An 11,320-nucleotide genomic window follows, 5' to 3' on the forward strand; every position below is an offset into this window, starting at 1 on the left:
CATTAACTCTCTAGAAACCACAGTATGCTTGCTTGCTTTTGCTTACCTGTGTACAAATGGCAATTGGAGAGGAAGGGTCCTTTGTTTTCTTTGGCTGAGCTGAACACTGAGCCAAATATTCCTCTCCTGCATCTCCAGCCAAGTTTTTCCAGCCATATCCATGGTCCATCTACTGTCCTTTCACTGCAGGCCAGCACGTCTTCCTCCCTGTGCCAGTGCTGCCATTCCCTGTTTCCCCACTACCTGAAGGTGCTGCCTGTCCTAATTTTGTATTTCCTGCTTACCCAGACTTGAACTCTGTGTTACTGTAATTCATCACGTCCAGTGTTTTTTAGATTTAAGTCTGTATGCTTAACGCCCTTCCTCCAAGATTCTGTCTCTCACGATTAAGATAGGGAAGAGGGACTTCAACCACAATCATGGCTCTTCCTCTGATCTCAGCACAGAGAGACCTGCACAAGGGTAAGGGTTTCAGCCTGCTAACATTTCCCCTGAGTGAGTGCAGGAGCCTGGTGTGGGTTCCGGAGTGGACATGCGTGGCTGGCTCCTTGCTGTGACAGAGTTCCCACCAGCGGTCTGTAGATGTTGACAACTTGGTAATTCTGTGAGTTGTAAAACTGGCTGGTCCTGTTTCCCTCTAAAACTTTAATCTAGAAATTCCTCTTGGGGCCTATGAAAACATAACAAACTCTACATTTAAATGGGAGTTTTGCAGCCCAAAATATGGACAATCCAAGAATCATCAAATTAACAAACACAATGACGCAGTTCTGTTTTGTAAACACAGTGGATGCAGCTAAGCTCCCATGAAAAGCCACAAGGCTGTGAAAACTGAAATGTTTATTCTTCCATTACATTCAAGGACACTCATAAAAATAAAATAAAGTAAATAGATGCTGAGACCAGAGGATTCCCAAATATCAAATAGGGGAGAAAGTCTGTGAGTGGGAAAGAGAAAGAAATAAGGGTCAGTTACTGAAGCTGTTTTCATTTATACTATTTCACCTTCTGCTGCTTGTCAAGACATACAAGTCACATGTTTCAAGAAAGATTTTTATGCTGGTGTGTCTAAAGAAAAGACCTGTTGTCCAGCACACATTTTCCATAGTCATGCTGGCTATAAAAGAGATGGGTCGTGTGTGATGCGTTTTCCCCCTTGCAAGGTGCTCTATCGACTTCTATCAATGCCTTTACTGGATGAATCACACATGGAAGCACTAAGGGGACCACAGAGCTTCCTTGAACATATGCAGCCACCTCTGCATGTGATCCTTAACTAGGTAAACATGCCCAGATATTGCACAATACACAGGCATCTTGTATATATAAATATACAAAGACGACTGGAAGGTGGCCAGTGTGACACCCACCCACAACGGGCCAGAAGGAGTATCCTGGGAATATCAGGCCTGTCAGCCTGACTTCACTGCTTGGCAAGATAATGGAACACATCATCTTAAATGCAATCACACAGCACATGCAAGATAACCAAGGGACCAGACTCGGGCAGTACAGGTTTAGGAAAGGTAGGTCCTTCCTACCTGACCAATCGATCTCCTTTAATACCAGGTCACACTCCTAGTGGACGAAGGAAAGGCTGTGGCTATAGCCTACCTGACTTCAGCAAAGCCTTTAATACTGTCTTCAGTGGCATTCTGCTGCAAAATGTGACAGCGCATGGCTTGGGCAGGTGCACTCTTTGCTGGGTAAAAACTGCCTGGATGGTCGGGCACAGAGTGTGGCGGTGAGTGGTGCCACACCCAGTTGGCAGCTGGTCAAGTGGTGTCCCCCAGGGCTCTGTATTGGGCCCAGTACTATTCAATCTCTTTATTAATGACCTGGATGAAGGAATTGAGTGCACCCTGAGTAAATTTGAATATAACACCAAGTTAGGTGGAGCGTTGATCTGCTGGAGGACAGGAAGGTTCTGCAGACGGATCAGGACAGGCTGGATTGATGGGCTGAGGCCAATGGTGTGAGGTTGATAACCAAATGCTGGACCTGCCTTTGGATCACAGCACCTCCAAGCAGTGCTACAGGCTGGGGCAGAGGCGCTGGAAAGATGCTCAGTGGAAAAGAACTTGGGGGTGCTGGTGATAGCAGCTGAACATGAGCCAGAGTATGCCCAGGTGGCCAAGAAGGCAAATGGCATCCTGACCTGGATCAGCAATAGTGTGGCCAGCAGGACGAGGGCAGTGATTGTACCCCTGTACTGGGCACTGGTGAGGCTGAACCTCAAAGCACTGGTCCAATTTTAGGCCCCTCACTGCAAGAAAGACATTGAGGTGCTGCATGCAGTGAGTCTCCAGAGAAGGGCATCAGAGCTGGGGAAGGTTCTGAGCACAAGTCCTGTGAGGAGCAGCTGAGGGAGCTGGGGGTGTTTATCCTGGAGAAAAGGAGGCTCAGGGGTGACCTTATCACTCTCCACAACTGCCTGAAAGGAGGCTGTAGCCAGGTGGGGGTCGGTCTTTTCTCCTAGGCAACCATTGACAGAACAAGAGCACAGAGTCTCAAGCGGTGCTAGGGGAGGTCCAGGGTGCATATCAGGAGAAATTTCTTCATTGAAAAGATTGTCCAACATTGGAATGAGCTTCCCAGGGAGGTGGTTCAGCAAACGACTGGATGTGGCACTTGGTGCTATGGCCTAATTCATAAGGTGGTGATCAGTCAAAGGTTGGACCATCTGAACTCAGACACCTTTCCCAACCTAAATGATTCTGTGATTCTGTGATATTCAGGCATCCCTTCAGGCCATGGAGGACACAGCAGTACCCTGTACCTTCACATTCTGTTGTGAGAAGGAAGGGTGAGGAGGAGTGCAGAGACAAGGTTTTCAAGCAGCCTGAGTAGGGGCTCTGATAGCTTCACAAACTCTCTTGCTTTTCATCTGCTTGCACAATCTTATGCACCCAAATTTATAGGCATCTTGCAAATCCAGTGCAAACCTTCTCTAACCAAATATTTTGTATTCCCTACCTTTTTTTTCCTCAAAAGCTTTCCATTTCCTTTCTTGCCTCTCATTCTGCCTTTCTTGTTTTTAAAGTCCAGCACGTTAGGCTCTCCATGTAGTGTTGGGGAATCTGCCCCTTCAGGTGTTCCTTCATGCCACCTTCAGAAATCTCCATTCTCCTGGCAAACCCTCCTGCCTCCTTATCCTTTTTAATCCCTCTTTTCTCATGACCTGAGTTTTTATCCCTGTAATTTGTCTTGTCTTTGTTTGACTTGTCTACCTTCAGTGGCAAGCAGTGTAGAGTAGAGAACGGGGCTTGCTCTGTCTCGAAGTTTGCTACTATCTGAGTCCTCTTCAAACAGCAATAAATCTTGTATCTGCCTCATTATGCCTCTGCTTCACACTCCATTCAGTCTGGATCTGATGGAAAAGCCCTCTGGCACATTTGGATTACAGAACAGGTCTCCCAGAAGCTCAGAGGGACCCACGCTGGACTTTCCCTGGGAGCACAGCTCTTCCAGTCTTCACTGAGGCCCAGAAATATGGAAGGTGTTCAGGGTGCCTGAGGGAGGGTCTTTTTCTTTACTTAAAAATGGAGTGGAAGAAAGGACAAAAATTGGGGAAAATATTACTATAAATGGAGAGAATCCTATTCCCTGCTGGCAGGAGTATTTTGTGAGTCATGGTTATTTTCTTTTGAATAGAGCTTCTCTGAGCTGATTAAGTGGAATTAACAACATACTCAGGAATCCTCACAGTTCCCTGTTTCTCTGATCCCTGTGGCTCTTGTTTTACCTCTCCTGCCTTTGGGAACACTTGAGGAATTTATTAATGAGGCCCAATTACAGAAAATTGTGGGTTTATAATCAACATTCTGGCTAATGCTGGAAAGGAGCTTTAACTCCTTGGGAATTTAAAATAAACACCAGAACCCAGCTTCCCAGGAATCGTTGCTCCCCCAAACACCCAGAATGAGGTCTGGCCAGTTATCCCTACCAGGGTCCTGCAGGTGCATCACCAGTTCAGTTGAGGCTTCCAAGCAGCAGCAGGTCACAAGCTCAAGATGCCTCTCAACACACTCTACATATTGGGGAGACCACGGGCAGGAAAGGGTTTCAATTAACTGTCCAATTATTGCCCAGCATTGCATTTATTTGATCAAATTACTTGTACTGTGTGTGAAGCAGGGACTCCTGGGAATACTTGATGCTAACTGTGAATGAGGGGTTGAGCTGAAAGGCACTCAGCAGGTCCTGGCACATCTTCTTGAGTTCAGAGGGGCTCCTTCAGCACAGACTTAATTTTGGCATTTGGAATCTTCTAGCTCTTTCCACAAACAATAAACCTTGAAAATGGACAGCTGCTGATAGAAGTGCTGAGAGTCCAAGATTGGCATGTTTTTCTGCAAGTGCAGTGACATTGTCTAAAGACTAACCCTTTAGACTGCATGACTCATGAAAGTCTTCTTTAAAACCAAAACAAACAGAGCCAGTAATTGATTCTTGGTCCTGAGGACAGGTAAAGTAAAGTGAGTCATTCTATACCACCACCTACTTCTGGATGGTCCCTAAGAAACAATTGTTATTCTTAGTGTGTTATAGGGTGGGGTTTTTTAAGTGCTTGAAAAAAAAGGTCATACTTTGCTGCCAGTTCACATAAACAGTTGTTTTCTAGTATAAAATTTAGTATATGCATTGCATGACCTTGGGTAGAGCATGTGAACAGCGATGGTTCAGTGCCTTTGGGAAAGTGTTGAAGGAATGAGGAATTAAGTCTAAGAAGAAGAGGAGGTTATTCATGGTACCTCCTCGGAACAAACCCTGACCAGACTACTTCCCAAGTCAAGTCTGGGTGTAGTATTGGAGAAAGCTAGCTGTGGTCTTGTAAAGCAAAGCTAAGGGGTGAACAAAGAAATGAGCTCTGCAGACCAGTGGCTATCCAGAAGCTAAGCTTCTACATGGACCTCTTTCAGCAGTACAGATGAGCATGTCTCTCTCATGGACCTTTCCAGATGTCTCATAAAAGCTTACAGCTGAGGCAGTAATAAGCCTCTTTTTCCTTCTCTACCCAAAGACCTAATTTCACAGAACTTGCAGGACTTTCTGGATATGTTCACTGCTTTGTCAAGATTTGTTCAAAGGTTACTGAAAAAGGACTGAGAGGCAGCTCCACAGAAGTGTGTATTTTGGGATGGTATGAACACATATGCTCTTCTTCGCTGAGAAATATGGCTGAAATCAGACCACATCAACTCTTTTTTTTTACAGGAGGGCTATAATTTCCAAGCCCTTCTGGCCCAGAAGAAAATTACATCAGTGTGTTTTATAGCTCAGGGAGAGTACAAAGCTCTACACTTGAAATTTTCTTCATTCCTGTCTGTCAGCTGAGGCTGCACAGTGACTTGTAGTATTCTACCAGTCCAGAACGCAGGCTATAGTTTTTCCGTATTTCAAAAGGCAAAACAGTCCCTTTCGTTGCCTGCCTTATGATATGTGCCACAAGTTGTCCCTCTCCCAGGCACCCAGCCAAGTTCCAGGTAGTAACTTGTAGAAGTTTGATGCTCCTTAGTAGGTATTTATAATTCTTCTTTCCTCAGTGAGAAGCTTCAGTCAAAAATATAGCACCAACAAAGTCTGAAGAGGCCAATGTAGCAATTACAATGATGAAAACATGGCTCCTCTCCAAATATGGCAAGGAGCTTGAAGCCCTCCATGCCAAGAAGACCAGCTTTCTTACACAGACAGATCACTTTCAAACTGGCTTTATAGTCAAGATTCCAGTTATTGTCACAACTCAAGGAGAATTGTGGAGCTGGAATAGAGGAACCAGTGGCATCAAACCTCCTGTCGTATCATACAAGGGAGGCTCTACCTTGGGCTCTGCAACTGCTTGTCAGTGAACCACTGCTTTCCTAGGACAAGCAGGGGTAGCCTGGTGATGAGGAGCTGACATCTGTGGCCCTGTGCAGTCTGCACAGCTCACAAGGCTGCAGACACTTTCAGCTAGATAAGGACCTTTGGGATTTATGGGATTACTAGTTATTGAGAGTTATGTCTGTTCACAGAATAGAATATACCCTTTAGACTACATTACTCATTGTGTGACTCACATATATTGAATAACATATGTTTCCTATATTTGGTGGGATGACCCAATACACGGCACTTCCATCCAGAATTACATTCTATTTAAACACTACTAGCTTTCCTTTTCTACTGTAAAATCCCCAAAACATAAACTTCATTGTCCAACAAATTTATTATGTTCAGGTTTTTATTTTTTTGCATAATCTGTTGCATGACTTGTACTATTAAGCCAGACCAACCGTATGCTTGCTGATAGCATCTAGATTATGCCAAGTTTGTATGTGTCCTAATGAAAGACATGTTAATTGACAGAGGAGGATTCCAGCGGTCGGCTAGATTAAAGCAAAGAGAAAGAGCATTTAACGTCAACAATTTATGCCATTCCACTGGAACCAGTGAGACTATTCAGGTGCTTACAGCTGAGCACATGCATATTTGTTGGCATGGTTGCTGCACTATTGTTCTTGCAAGGAAGGAGTAGTGATCCATCATCATCAAGAGTAACAGGGTGCTAGGGGCTACTTTTATTAGAGGGAATGGCAAAACTCCTGTTGATTTCAAGGGAAGCAGGGGCAGGCTCTGACACAGAAGTAGTAAGCTTGTGTAAACAAAAGTTACAGAAAAAGTTCCTCATTACAAGTATTTATGATGACTGTGGAGCCTGAGAGTCTTTTGGGTGTGGAGCCTCTGAAGTAAAGCAATTATTAGTTCACTTTTCTCCGGTATAATTAAGGCTAAGGCACATCAACATCAACACACTAATTTTGAGCATGTAGTGCTGACTTCTGAAAGTGATATTACCTCAAGTCAAATGTTTCTGAGAAAGCATAAATTGCGTTAAAACACATTTCCACCTCTACACATTTATTTACTGACTTTCTGCTACAGTGAAATTAGTTTTAGTTTTGCTACTCTGATATTTCTAGAGCAGTGGTTATCACTTCCTCAGGTAAGGCACCTCAAGCTCATTCTAATGCAGGCCTGAACCCCATTTAAAATGTCATGTAGATGGTCACACAATTAGGTGCATTTGCCTTTCCTATCCCATTTCTCACACACACCTTCATGTAGCCAGCAGACACCTTACTACAGAAAGGCTTCCAGTGGAAAATAATTGTTACAGCTGGTTCTGGGAGTTTATGCCATGAAGAAATACCGGTTCACAATGCAAGGTTTAGATGGAAACTAACCCCCCTACTTTTATTGAAAAGTAAGTAGCTGATTGCTCTATGGCTGTATATCAAGTGGCAAAAAGCAGTGTGACCAAATAAGGGATAAATAAACCAAGAATCATTTGAGACTGCAAATTCCAGAGAGATTTCAGCTCAAGATCCAAACCCAAGGCTATCACAGCTGCAGAGATTAAATCATAAACCTGTTTATATGCATCATAAGTATTTTGCATTTATAAATTTATGCATCATATTTCCCAATTAGATCCTCAAATTTGAAATCTGCATAAGACTTATTTCTCATTTTTGGAACCCACAAATTATTGCCTTGGATGCCAGATATGTCTTTGATCCAGATCTAGCAGAGAAATCTGATGAAGGTACAATAAACAAATAAAGAAAAAATATCTAACAATCTGCCACGGTTACACTTCTATTCCAAGTGCCTCCTTACTGCCTTTTAACAGAAAGTATAAATGCTTGCATTACTAATACATTTACTCACTAAGTTTTATGATCTATAGTGTAATTGAGGGTATTGTCACTAGCCAGGAGAGTGCTTTTAATGTTTTTGAATCCTTTAATCTTTTGACTTTAGGATATTATGTTGAGAAAACTTCTGTGGTATAAACAAATACATTACTTTGTTCTTCACTTGAACTAAGTTTTTAATTTTTTCCAGCATAACTTCTTTTATTATGGTACTTTGTATGCCTTTTCTTTATCGTGATGGAAGGACCAGAATAGCAGCAATTTGGAGGGGGTTTTAAGTCTAATTGCTAGTATGTTATACAAAATACATTGAGATGCTGACTACTGCATTCTGAATAGATGCACTATGTCTCACTCAAGTGGTACGAATGTGACAGAGAAAACATCTCAGTAAAATCTTTAATTTGTGCTTTTCAAGGATCAGACTAGCTCATGGTATCTGGTTTTAAAATCCTTGCATCTATTAATTGTAATCAAAATTACCTTTTTTTTTACCAGGCAATCAATTTATTCCTATACTCCTTCAGCATAACTGAATGAATGCTAGCTGGTCTTGATGATCTGGTTTTCAATGAGATTCTAATTTATTACACCTGCTCTTATAGCAGTACCTGTAAGGTTTTTACAGTAACTCTCATTCTTTAATCCTGAGATGGAAGTGTAGGAGCAATAAGAATTCTACCAGCCAAAGATTAAAGATTTTAATTCCCCAAGGGTTGATATGAACTTTTTAAAATCTAATTTTCTTACTGTTCTGAAGTGTAATTTCTCAATTCTTGTTTCAATTTGATCTCCCCTAGGTGTTGTGAAATTTATTTCTATTTTGGTCAATAGAGATACAGCTGCTTCTTGAACAAACTACTGTATATTACTTGGAGTTGCAAAGCATATCAGACAGTAAAAGAAGGCCGTGAACTCGGACTGCAATGAAAAAGTTGCCAGCTGTTTTAATAGCAGTTTATTTATAGATATTCTCTAATCTAGAACTTCACCATTTAATAACTATATGGGAGCAAAACAAGTAAACTGTGCAATTTTTTGAGATTACTGGTTTTTCATAAGAGGACCATCAAGTCTCAGCTGTCTGCTATTAAAGGCTTCTATTTTTTTCCTGTTTCTCACTTCAGAGGAATTCTTTCCTTGAGCATTGGATTCAGGTTGAATCAGGTTATGTGATTTGCTAATCTTCTGCAACACAGTGATCTACAAAGTAGGCTCAATTATCCTGAAAATAAATGATATCTTCTTGCAGAGAAAGAAAAGAATACAGACAACCAACTTTTCTGCATTTGCTTGGCCCAGGGTCCTTCCACGTGAGAAAGGCTGAATTATATCTTGTGCATGTGTCTGCCTGAGCTGTTATACTGCAATGTATGTACTTGAAATTCATGATCAGACATGACCAGCAGAGAAGCCGTTAAATCTAAAAACGTTTTCTGCAGATCCTGCCTCAAACATCATAATCTGTTTGTTCATCTGATAATGGGAGAGGCTGCAACATTAAGGGAAAAGAGAGTTTTTGCATACAAGCTGTGACTTGAACTCTGACAGATTTTTACAAACTTATTGCAATATAAAACTCATTCCTAGCTTTTGTGAGCATGAGATGTTCTGGAGTTTGCAGAATGAATAGCATGTCAAGTGTGTCTTTCTCCTCCTATCCTTTCAAACTCTTTCCCCCACAGCACATGTGGGCTTTTGATGAATACTCTGACAATTTCCTTGGATGACTTTCAACAAGTCACTGGGAAGGGCTGTCCTTGAGTCACTGAGTTCTGAATTAGGAGCCAAATCAACTCATCTCCATGAGCAAAATGGAAGATAAAATACCTCTTCCCCTCTCCCACTTCATTTTAAATTACTTTCCAGAGCAGGGACTGATTCCAAAGCAGATATGTTAACAGTGAAATTATGGTGTATTTTTATATTTTGTATTTTTTGGTAGAGTATAATAGCCCAAGTGAGTGCCATGATACTACAGAAGATTGCAATATCTCAGGCTTCTGAGACTCTACATATGGCTGAGGTATCATTAAGATAAACAAACCCTATTTTTTAGTACACTGTCACATGCTTTATTTTAAAGTAAGCTGATTCCATTATAATGTAAGTTGTAAGACTGTCTTGCTCTTTTTTTAACAGAAATGCTTCATTTTATAAAAGAAAAGGATGAAATGACACACAGAATAAATAAATCTGCTTTCTTTGTGTGCCTCCAATTGATTGTCTGTTTCCCAGGTGGTACTTGGCAGTACTGAAGGTTTATTATGACTGGGTTTTGTAACAGCAATCATACCCCAGGTATGATTTTTTTACCCCAGGTAAAAATACTTAGACATGACTCACCAAAAGAAGAGATCTTTGCATTCCTACAATTAATTCTGTACGTTGCATATTAATCGGAGTCATGGACAAATATTTCTGTGCTCACCATCTTTTGCTGTGAAGCAGAGGTTCTAAACCATGCAAGTTCTTCCTGGTTTTGCTGTTTGCTTGCACAGCCTGTCATTGTTTACACGTGCGAAGCATTTTTTCATGTTACCCAATCTTCCTGCCAAACAATTAAAACAGCTTTCGCTATAAAATGATAATCATAATGTTGAGGTAAGCGTTATCTCCATTTTACAAATTAGGTAAAAAATTGAACAGAGCATAGAAATGCAGAATTTTAAAGTAAACAGATAACACAGCTTTGGTGTCTGTGACCACTTTTCATCAAACTTCTCAGAGCCCATGCCACCTTGTGTTTATCTCCAAAGCCAAATTACCCTCTCTGGGCTGTCTGATTAAACAATCCAATGACCAGAGTTCATACTTGCAGCATTTCTGTAATACATTTTGTAATGGAGCATTTTGAGCTGTTTTTTGTTTCCAGTTGACTGTTATCTGTTAGGATCCTACATCTGTCTTGTGACTCTGGACTCAGAATAATCTCAAGGCTTAGGTTCAGTTTTGATGGCACTGAAATCTCAGAGAAATCCTTGTGAGAGTTCAACCCAAGAAGTGAGAAGACAGTGGTTTGTCCTGCTCTTCTGTGATTACTGCTGTCTTGATCACATCAAACCCAATTCAGGAAGGAAGATTCACTCCAGCCTTGACCCAACACAGCCTTGGAAAGGAAGGGGATGGAGGCCCTCAAGGGTGAAAGGAAGGGTGGGAGGGCTGACAGGGGCTCCTGGTTCAGACCTGTGTCAAATAGTTATTCACCATGACTACACAGGCCAAATAACTGCTGTACAGTTTCTGTTGCCCACTGTTAGACGTCTGTACTTGCATTTTGACACCTTAGGCTGACTTTGAACACTGAGAAACTAGGCTTCTGGCTGGGTTTTCTGTGACTTTAAGTGCAACTTTGAGCAACTTGGAGCATTTGTTTGTGCTGTTTGTTGCTTTTGATTTTTTTAAGTCACCATGAACTGAAAAATGTTGCTCTTTGAGTACTCAAAAGCACAACAGTGCTCAGATAAATTGGCCTCAGAATATGTTTCATCAAAATGAAAGCATTTATAGCTCTGCAGAGGCTTATTTCCCTGCTTCTGCAGTGCTCTCACTGTGTGTTGGCCTTCCCAGGTTATTTTAATAAATGATTGTCAAAGTAGCTACAGGCATTCTGCTTCTGG

This window comes from Corvus kubaryi, unplaced genomic scaffold (genome assembly GCF_017639235.1).
Source record: "Corvus kubaryi isolate FWS band 111438036 unplaced genomic scaffold, C.kubaryi_AGA036_p1.0 37308, whole genome shotgun sequence".
Classification (NCBI taxonomy): Eukaryota; Metazoa; Chordata; class Aves; order Passeriformes; family Corvidae; genus Corvus; species Corvus kubaryi.